This window comes from Nannospalax galili, unplaced genomic scaffold, assembly GCF_000622305.1.
Source record: "Nannospalax galili isolate Female #2095 unplaced genomic scaffold, S.galili_v1.0 scaffold1258, whole genome shotgun sequence".
Classification (NCBI taxonomy): Eukaryota; Metazoa; Chordata; class Mammalia; order Rodentia; family Spalacidae; genus Nannospalax; species Nannospalax galili.
The window spans coordinates 1,136,217-1,147,871 of NW_008341370.1; positions in this window are offsets into that span (position 1 = coordinate 1,136,217).

Genomic DNA, 11,655 nt, shown 5'->3' on the forward strand with positions numbered 1-11,655 from the left:
TGCCAGGCATGGTGGCGTACGCCTTTAATCCTAGCACCTGGGAGGCATAGGTGGAGCTCTGTGAGGTGGAGGCCAGCCTGGTCTACATAGTGAGTTCCAGACCAGCTGTGTCTACAGAGAGACCTTGTCTCAAAAGTTTTTTTTAAAGCCTTGCTAGTGACTCACACCAGTAATCCTAGCACTTGGGAAAATTGAGGCAGGAGTGTTGTGAGTTCTAGCTAGTCTGAACTAAAAAAGTGAGTTGCTATCGCAAAAAAGACGAAACTAAAAGCGCTTGTGTTGAATGTTTAAAACTACTCTCAGAAACCTTCTTATTAAATAATTCTAGTGCCAGTAGAGGATTACCTCCTTACAAGTTGTTGGACCCCACAAAACAATATAGGTATTGTCACTACTGTTTGTTGCCCACCAGAGCAAAATGGTCAGACCCTATGCTGAGGCCAACACAGGTTGCAGGGCATAAGGTGCAATAGTGACAGGTCTGTTACGTGGATAACCAATTGCTTTGATTGGATTTGAGACCTGCTGCACAGAAGAGAATTCATGTCTGATACTATGAACCACAACAAAGGCCCATGGTTGGGGAGATCATAGGCTCTAGTGGTGAAGCTTGCTGCTCTTTTGCTAAATGGACATGAAGTCCTCATGAAATTGCCTTCTAATTATTTATGCCCATGGATTAGTGCTGTTGTCAACTTTGGTCAGAAAAGCTTCATTTTGCAGTGGGCAGTGGTAACTGAAGAGACTGGTCACAGTGGTGACATTGACAGTGCTCAGCCATAATGGTTCACCTACACTACCCCATCCAAGCCTCAGGGAACATTGTGGAAGAAATGGCATAAAAATGTAAGAGCCAAAGAACTCCAGGCATGGCATGGTGGTTGCGTTCTTGAACTCACAGCAGCTGTGACTATTTGCACAAGATGTGCACAAGATTAGGACCTTCAACATTTTGTCTTGATGCCCCCTCCTCCCTAAGAATTTTTTTTTTTTTGAGACGCAGTCTCACTATGTAGCTCTGGCTGTCCTGGACTTGCTTTATAGACCAGGCTGGCCTTGAACTCACTGAGATCCACCAGCCTCTGCCTCTGCCTCTGGAGTGCTGGAATTAAAGGCCTACCCCACCATGCCCAGCCTGCCTAAAACTTTCCATGCAGGTAATGGTTGATGAGGGAGTGTTGTGTAGCAATTTCCTCTGAATTGAAACATTCTATCCTGGAGAGACTTCCTTAAGAGTCAGTAAGTAAGGAACTTCCCATGGTTAAAGTGTCCTTCCCAAGGTTATATAAGCAGTGAGAACTGCTGGGACCAAGAGACTCTGTCCAACTGCCTGCAAGTCATTCAGGGAGTGCCAAGGACTCAGCTTTGGTGAGGTGTCACCCATGCTGGGGTGGCTTTTCAGTAAGGCATTTTTCTTGGAGTCGCCCATGCTCCTGTGACCTTTCACTCATACTCCTGTAATCCTAATAAATTAATTGGTTTGTTATACTTCAGCCTCAGGACCCCAAAGAGACCAGCGACAGCCCGACACTTCCAAAACTGCAAAAGCAAGGTTTATCGAACAAAAAAGTACAAATCGTGGTAGGGACCTTAACACAGAGACTGGTGCCCCAGCTCTATGAGAAGGCCCAGTCCATCGTTTGGGCTGGCCTTTTATAGGGGACCCACCACAGCCTTACGTCATGGTGGGGTGAATGTACGGGGCCGTAGGTGATTGGTTGTTTGTCAGGCAATTTTGACCGTTTGTGGTTGGGAGGCAGTTTTGACCATTTGTGGCACTTGGTCTCTGGGTATTCCGGGAACTACTCGCTCTTACTGGAAAGATTCAACTGGGGTGTTTAATAAAATGGAGGTTGGTTTTAAAATGGAGTTGCCACAGCTCTTCAGGTTCACCACATTAGACAATGGTGAAATTGTTATTTTGATCTGCCGTTGGTTCTCTATCTGGGATGATTAGATATTTGTTTGCATTTCCCCAGGAAAAGTCACACCAAAGGGAGGGAAAGACATTTTCTGTCGCACTGTAGCCACTGCCAAGGTGCTGGTGTACTCCTGCTCCTATAGGCAATCCTGATGAAACCGATTGGATCATTAAAAAAAAGACATGAGGGCAGGAGAGATGGCTCAGTGGTTGAGAACACTGGCTGGTCTCGCAGAAGGCCCTGGGTTCAAATCCCAGCACCCAAATGGCAGCTAACAACTGTCCGTAACTCCAGTTCCAGGGGATCCAACAGCCTCTTCTGTCCTCCATGGGCATTGCACAACATGGGTGCACTTACCTACGTGCAGGCAATACAAGCCATAAAATAAAAATAATAAATAAAATATTTTTTAACAAAAGACATGAAAGGGAGGCTAGTTGGGAAGAGAAAGTCAATCAGCATGAGTGGGAGGAAGACAAGGTACAGTAATGGGGTGGGGGTGAATATGATCAAAATACATTATGTACATGTATGAAAAAATGTCACAACAAAATGCATTATGTTTAATTAATATATAATAAAACATAAAAACAAACAAGTCTGGCAATGTGGCTCAGTTGGTAGAGTGTTTGCTTAGTTAGCATGCATGAAGTCCTGGGTTCAGTTCCCAGCCCTGCATAAACTGGAGGTGGCAGTGTGTACCTGTAATTCCAGCACTTGGCAGGTTAAGAGGCAGGAGGACCAGAAGTTCAATGTCATCCTTAGCTACATAGCAAGTTTAAGGCCAACTTGGGCTACAGGAAACCCTGCCTCAAAAAAAAAAAAAGTTCTTGTGCATGTTTATCAGGAGGTGTTTTGACAATGTGGAACTTGAATTTGACCATAGCCCTGTGATCCTGAAAAACAGAAGGGACCCCACGCCCCGTCCTTTTATATTCTGGAACATACATTACTGTAAAAAAAAAAATCTATTCATCTAACTTACATAAGACTCACAAATGCCTCTTGTTTACCTGTGATGAGGCCAGACATAGATTCCAAATTCCAATTCTGTGCCTCAGAAAAGCTTGGTTGAACTTCCTTTTCCCACTAATCAATCAAACTTTGGATTTGTGTCTCTCCTTCTCCTGGGTCTCTGAACTTTGGCCGGTTCTCAGCTTGAGCCAGTTCTTACTTCCTGTCCCTCAACAGCTGCCCTTGAGAATAGGCTGGCATTAGAATAAATGGTCTGCTGGTCTTGCTCTCACCCAGTTCTTCCTGACCTTCCTGTGAAAGAAAAACTCCTTTTGCCTAGCCCTCAAGAGCCTCGACGATCTCATGGTCAAGGTCCAAGCCCCTCCCCAGTATAATGTTCCTGTCTTCCTGATTGCAATAGTCCGTTTTCCCTTTATAATAAACCTTAAATCTCCCTGTACTGAGTCTAGATTTCTGGTTTCATTTGACAATATATGTTAGTATTCATAGCTGCAGTGTTTGTGAGAACAAAACTTTGGCATTTTGAACTAATAATCTCAGGTATATGTAGATAAAGTAAGTGAGAAACTGAAATTGTCTGGGTATGGTGGTGCATGACTTTAGTCTCAGCACTTGGGAAGGAGAGGTAGGTGTTGCTCTGTGAGGCTGAGGCCAACCTGGTGAGTTCTAGGCCAGTTGGGGCTACAGAGAGACCCTATGTCAAACAAACAAACAAACAAACAAACAAAATCAAACCAATGAAAAAGAAACTGAAATAATTTCATTTATATAAAGTTGAAAATTGCAAACTAAAAAAGGATTTAGGGATACATAAAAAAAATCTACCTAAAACCGGGGCTGGAAGGATGGCTCAGCAGTTAAGAATACTGGTTGTTCTTGCAGAAGACCTGGTCTCAAATCCCAGCACCCACATGGCAGATAACAACTATCCGTAACTCCAGTTCCAGGGGATCGACGGCCTCTTCTGTCCTCTGCGGGCATTGCACGACATGGGTGCACTTACCTACACGCAGGTGATACACGCATACACATAAAAAAAAAAATCACTGGGCATGATGGCACACACCTGTAGTCCCAGCACTTGGGAGGCAGATGCAGGCAGATCTCTGTGAGTTCAAGGCCAACCTGGTCCACATAGTGAGTTCCAGGACAGCTGGGGCTACAGGGAGACCCTGCATCAAAAAAAAGACAAAAAAAAAAAAAAAAATCTGCCTAAAACAAAGCCAGGCTTGGCAGGGCACACCTTAATCTCAGTGCTTGAGAGGATGAGGTAGGAGTATAGCCACAAGTTTAAGGTCACCCTGGCTTGCATATCCCATATTATGATCCTATCTCAGAGGCAGGGGCGGGGAGGGAGGGAGGGAGGGGGAGAGGGAGAGAGAATATGAGAAAGTAAAAAGCCAAGAAGTTATTAACTAAAATTTAGAGTGGTCATTAGCTTTAGGGGAAATGACAGATTCAGAAAAGAACTTCAGAGTTGGTGGGGATAATGGCCCAAGGAACACTGTGCAGACTCTTACACTGCCATACTTCATAGTATGCACACATATGGTTTATGAACATCGTTTTCTTTTACTCAATATTCAGTTTAAAAATCTTACTGGTGAACTTCATTTGGAATGAAAAAAAAAATCCTCTGAGTGTGGTGGCCCATGCCTGGAATCCAAGCACTGGAGCAACCGAGGCAGGGTGGCCACAGGTCCCAGGCAAGCCTAGGCTAGAAAGTATGACTTTGTCTCAACAAAACAATAAAAATAAACATTAAAATAATCTTTTTAGGGGCTGGAGAGATGGCTCAGCGGTTAAGAGCACTGACTGCTCTTGCAGAGGACCCAGGTTTGATTCCCAGCACCCACATGGCAGCTACTAATTGTCCTCATCTCCGGTTCCAGGGGAATCTGTGGAACTGCACAACACGGGTGCACTCACATACATGCAAGGCAGTACACTTGTGATGGTTAATCCTGGGTGTCAACTTGAATGGATCTGGGATTAACTGAAATGAGAGAGATCTTTTTGATTGGATCATCTGAAGCTAGAAGACGCAGCCTAAATGCGGTGTTACCTTCTGATCGCAGCCGGTATAAAAGGCCAAGGCAGAGGAGAATGCCTGGCTTCTTGCTGCTTGCCTTCTCTCTTGCTGGTGAGTTAGTCTTGCTACTGTAGACTGAAGACGAGCTGATCTTTTGGAATTCATCAGGCCTTCAGCACCAGATTGGAACTACTGAGACATCCAGCCTCGTGGACTGAGTGACTATGGATTCTCAGCCTCTCCAGTGTGGTGCAGCCATTGTTGGACTACTCGGACTCTGTCCTATGAGCTGAGATGATAAATCTCTTTACATATATATTCATTCTACCAGTTCTGTTTCTTTGGAGAACCCTGACTAAAAGCACACACCTTTAATCCCAGCACTTGGGAAGCAGAGGCAGGTGGATCTCTGTGAGTTCAAGGCCAGCTTGGTCTACATAGTTCCAGGACAGCTGGGGCTACAGGGAGACCCTGTCTCAAAAAGACCAAAATAATAATAATAATAAGAAGAAGTTAAATAAATAAATAAAATATTAAAAATAATCATTTTAGAGAAAGCAATAAAGTATATAATTACTCTGTGGTAATCACATATTTACCTATATATGAAAAAAATAATTTTTTGGAGACAGGGTCTCACTTTGTAGCCCTGGCTGACCTGGAACTCGCTATATAGACCTGGCTGGCCTCAAACTCACAGAGATTCCCCCTGCCTCTGCCTCCCAAGTGCTGGAATTTAAGGCTGTGAAACCACACCTGGCTCCTTTTCTTTTTTAATTTATTTTTCTTTCTTTTCTTGACCAGACATATTGACAATCCTCCTGCCTCAGCCTCCTAAATGCTGGAATTATAGGCATGTGCCACCATACCCAGCTTAATAAATAGTTCAAATGAATGTTTGGATAACTCTTGGTAGGGACAGCATCATACCTGGATTACCTATTTTAGTATTGTGTATTCATAATGTATGTATGGGGACGTGGATGCTCTAGCACTTGTGTGGAGGTCAGAGGACAAATTTGTGAAGTCAGTTCTCACCTTCCATCTTTACATCGATTCCTGGAATCAAACTCAGGTTACCAGGCTTTTGTGGTAAGCACCTCTTACCATGTCACCAACCCTCTTTTTTTTTTTTTTTTTTTCTTTTTGAGACAGGATCTCCCTGTAGTCCCAGCTGACCTGAACTCACTGTGTAGACCAGGCTGGCCTTGAACTCACAAAGATCCACCTGCCTCTGCCTCCCAAGTGCTGGGACCAAAGGCATATGCCACCACACCCGGCCTGTTTTTGTTTTTTATGTCTGGATATTAAAATCTAGTAAGAATGTGGATTGATACAATCACTTTGGAAAACTGGGAAGACCCAACAAAATTAAACACACATCTATGACTTGGTAATTCCAGCTCTATGTACCAATAGATCTGCAAGCACCTGCGCTTTTAAAACCATGCAACAAGGGACTGGGACGATGTCTCCATGAGTAAATCTCTTGCTGTGCAAGCATGAGGACTTGAGTTCAGTCAGATCCTCAGCACTTTGTAAAAATTGGACATGGCGGCTCACATCTATAACCCCAGTTCTGGGGACTAGAGACAGGCAGATCCCAGGGGTTTTCTGGCCAGCTAGTTTGCTGAAACAGCAATCTCCAGGTTCAGTGAAAGATCCTGCCTCAAAAAATAAGGTGTAGGGGCTGAAGAGATAGATGGATCAGGAGTTAAGAGCACTGACTGCTCATGTAGAGGACCCAGTTTCAGTTCCCAGCACCCACATGACGGCTAACAACCCTCAGTAACTCCGGTTCCAGGGGATCTGACATCATCTCCTGGTCTCTACCAACATTGCAGGACATAGGTGCACTTGCATACATGCAGGCAAAACACTCATACACATAAAATAAAAATAAGGGGGGCTGGAGAGATGGCTCAGCGGTTAGGAACACTGGTTGTTCTTGCAGAAGACCCAGGTTTGAATCCCAGCACCCACATGGCAGCTAACAACTGTCCATAACTACAGTTCTAGGGGATCCGATGTCCTCTTCTGTCCTCCGTGGGCATTGTACAACACGGTGCACTTACCTATATGCAGGCAATACACTCATACACATAAAATAAAAATAATAAAATATTAAAAAAATAAAAATTAAAAATAGATAAATAGTTTTCTAAAACATGTGGAAGAAGAGATCAAGGAAGACATCCCAACGTCAGCCTCTGGCTTCTGCAGGCACCTGCACTGTTGAGTGCACCTGCCACATGCATATGCAACATGCAGCAAACAGACAACAATCACTCAAGCAATATAATTTGTAATATCCATAAAATGGGAAGCAAACAGTATGTTCATTATCAGGTATGTTCACCGTGATATGGAAATGAATTGTTGGCATAATGGGATACTTTACAACTATGAAAATGAACAGGTTCCTGCCACACAGAACAGCTGGATGACTCAGAGGCAAAATGCTGAGTGAAAAACGATCAACAGGAATAGCACATGCAGATACATACATGAACTTATAAGATGAGCCATCTCATAAGGTTTTTCTTCCTCTTTGTCTCTGTCTCTCTCTCTTTGTTGTTTCTTGAAAAATGGGTTAATGTAGTCCAGGATGGCCTCAAACTTACTAGATAACTTAGGATGTCCTTGAACTTAAAAAAAATTATTCTTAACTCATAAATATATACAAATTGTATGTGCCAGTTTAAAAAAATAAAAAGGTGTTGGAGAGATGACTCAGCAGTTATGAACACTGGTTGTTCTTGCAGAAGACCCTGGTTTGAATTCCAGCATCCACATGGCAGCTAACAACTGTCTGTAACTCCAGTTCCACGAGATCCAACAGCCTCTTCTGTCCTCTGCAGGCACTGCCCTTACCTACATGCAGCAAATACACTCATACATATAAAGTAAAAATAATAAAATAGCCGGGCGTGGTGGCGCATGCCTTTAATCCCAGCACTCGGGAGGCAGAGGCAGGCAGATCTCTGTGAGTTCAAGGCCAGCCTGGTCTACATAGTGAGTTCCAGGACAGCTGGGGTTACAGGGAGACCCTGTCTCAATAGAGACCAAGCTGGCCTTGAACTCACAGAGATCTGCCTGCCTCTGCCTCCTAAGTGCTGGGACTAAAGGCGTGCGCCACCATGCCTGGCCATTTTTATTTTTTAAGTGTTTTGCCTCCAAGTACGTAAAAGCACCACATGTGTGCAACACCCACAGAGGCCAGAGAGAGCCGCAGAAAGTTATAAGCCACCATGTGACTGCTGGGAACTGAACCCAATCCTCTGTAGAAGCAGCCTGTCTGCCTCTGCCTTTTAAGTGCTAGGATTAATGGTGTGTATCTCGGGAGCTGGAGAGATGGCTCAGCAGTTAAGAGCACTGACTGCTCTTGCTGAGGACCCAGGTTCCATTCCTAGCACCCACATGGCAGCTAACAACTGTCAGTAACTCTAATTCCAGGGGAATCCAATGCCATCTTCTGACCTCCATGGGCACTGCATGACACGGGTATATTTACAGAGATGCAGGCAATATATTCATACACATAAAATAAAAATAATAAGATTTAAAAAAATATTTTATTTGCCAGGCGTGGTGGTGCATGCCTTTGGTCACAGCACTCGGGAGCCAGAGGCAGGCGGATCGCTGTGAGTTCAAGGCCAGCGTGGTCTACATAGTGAGTTCAGGTCAGCTGGGACTACAGGGAGACCCTGTCTCAAAAAGAAAAAAAAATTGTTATTTTTATGTGTATGAGTGTATTGCCTGCATGGATGTGAGTGTGCCCAATGCCAGGGAGGTCAGAAGAGGGCTTTGGATTCCCAAGGAACTGGAGTTAAGGACAGTTCGTAGCCACCATGTGGGCTCTGGGAATTGAACCCAGGTCCTTTTTCTTTCTAAATTTTTTGGGTTTTTATTTTTTTGTTTTTGTTTTTTATTTATTTATTATTTTTATGTGTATCTGTGTATTGTCTGCATGTAGGAAAGTGCACCAGTGTTGTACAATGCCAGAGGAGGACAGAAGAGGTTGTTGGATCCCCTGGAACTGGAGTTATGGACAGTTGTTAGCTGCCATGTGTATGCTGGGATTTGAACTCGGGCCTTCTACAAGAACAACCAGTGTTCTTTTTTTTTAACTTTTACAAAAACTTTATTGAGAATTTCATACATGCATATAAGGTGTTTTCATGCCTACTCCCTCCCCTCCAACATTCCCCCCTCTGAAAAGGTAACCCTAAAATCTTTTAAGGATTAGATACAAGCTCCCAAATACTTTTGACATTTTTGGCCTTTGGAACAGAGTATGTTGCTAACAAGCCCAAGGACATTTTGACTTTTAGCCCAGAAACTACAGCCAGTGTTCTTAACTGCTGAGCCATCTCCAGCCTCTGTTTTTGTTTTTTTGTTTTTTTTTTTGAGACAGGGTCTCACTATGTAGATCTGAGTGACCTGGAACTCACTATGTAGACCAGGCTGTCCTTGAAGTCACAGAGCTCTGCCTGCCTCTGCCTCCTGAGTGCTGAGATCAAAGGCATGTGCCACCACATCTAGTCTTTCTACATTTTTAAATTTATCTTTTTACAATTTGATACCATTCTTTGGTCTAAGTTCCCCTGTTGACTTCTCTTATCCCTTCCCCCTCCCACCAAGTCTCCATAATACTTTGTCTGTTTGACACAGGGTCTCACCATGTAGACCAGGCTGGCCTGGAACTTTATATCCACCAGCTTCTGCCTCCCAAGTGCTGGAATTAAAGGAATGTGCCACCATGCCCAGCTCCCTTCCTGACCCACTGCATGAGCATGAGTAGTTAAATTTTATTTTTTATTTAGAGTGTGTGTGTGTACACTACAGTGCAAATAGAGAGGTCAAAAAACAGCTTTTATCAGTTCTCTCCATCCACTATAGGTTCCAGGGCTCGACCTTAGGTTGTCAAGCTTACATAAGAAGCACTTTTACCCACTAACACCCTGGTTGCTTGACTTTGAACTTCTGATGCTCCTGCCTCTAACACCTCCCAAATGCTGGTGTTACTGTTGTGTGCCTCCAAGCCTGGCTCAGTTATGATTTTAGAATCAGGATGGTGGTAAGCTTTGGGGAGGAATGAGGTTTGAGGTTTTCTGGGGTGTTATTGTTAACGCATTTTATTTTTTATTATTATTGTTTTTAATTTTTTTTTTGTCTTTTTGAGACAGGGTCTCCCTGTAGCCCCGGCTGTCCTGGAACTCACTATGTAGACCAGGCTGGCCTTGAACTCACAAAGATTCACCTGCCTCTGCCTCCCAAGTGCTGGGATTAAAGCCTTGCGCCACCACACTCAGCTCTGACTCTTTTTTAATTTTTAAAAATATTATATTTTTATTTTATGTGTATGAGTGTATTGCCTGCATGTACGTGAGTGCACCCATGTCATGCAGTGCCCACGGAGGTCAGAAGAGGCTCTCGGATCCCCTGGAACTGGAGTTGACAGTTGTTAGCTGCCATGTGGGTGCTGGTATTCGAACCCCAGTCTTCTACAAGAATAACCAGTGTTCTTAACCACTGAGCCATCTTTCCAGCCCCTTTTTAAAAAACTTTTTTAAAAATTTATTTTTTATTTATTTATTGATTGATTGATTGTCTTTTTGAGACCAATATGTAGACCAGGCTGACCTCAATCTCACAGAGATCCACCTGCCTCTGCCTCCTGAGTGCTGGGATTATAAAAATTTTATTTTTATGCTGGGTGTGGTGGTGCTCTCCTTTAATCCCAGCACTTGGGAGGCAGAGGCAGACAGATCTCTGTAAGTTCAAGGCCAGCCTGGTCTACATAGTGAGTTCCAGGCCAGCTGGGGCTACTGGAAGACCCTGTCTCAAAAAAGACCAAAAAAAATTTTTTTTATTTTTTATTTATGTGTATTTTATTTATGTGTGTCTGTGTGCAGGTGCCCACGTCAGAAGAGGGCCTCAGATCTCCTGATTGATGCCCAGATCACGGCACTAGAGTTACAGGCAGTTGTGAACTGCCTGATATGGGTGCTGGAATCTGAACTCAAGTCTTCTGCAAGAGCAACAAGTGTTCTTAACTGCTGAGCCGTCTCTCCAGGCCCCTGCCCTGACTCTTATGCTGCAGTCTGGGCTTTGCTCTAGCCATGCCCTGCCAGGAACACAAGGTCTCCTTTGTTGACCTTGATTCCTCTCAGACCTTCACATGTCTCTTCCACCAGTTTCATTGGGATTTCTTTTCTCTGCTGTCCTTGTCTATGAATCAGCCCCTATCTGGGCCCATCTCCTGTTGCCCCAAGCTCCGCATGCCCTTGCTGACACCCCTGTGCCTTTTTATACTTTGTTCTCTCTGTCTGAAATGCCAAACCCTTGCAAACCCCTAACCGTTTTTCAGTCACCATTTCAGGGAAGTGTTTTTCCCTCCTCCATGCACATTCAATCATTCCTCTGCCTGTCTTCTGATCTATCACAGTTCAGATCACTTTGTGTTATAATTACTTGGATGCCTTCCTCTGCAATAAAAAAAAAAGTTCCACAAGGGCAGGGGCTGCATCTTGTTCATTCGGTGCCCCTTTCCCTGGCATGTAGCACACAGTCTGACATGAGTAGATGTCAGGAGACATTGAGTGCACAGTTAATGAGTGGATGGATGGATAATGATCACCTCACCTTTTGCCAGCATCAAAGGTTCAAGGGTGTGTAAAGGCCCTGAGGGCAGGGTGATTCAGGGCACACCAGAGCACACCA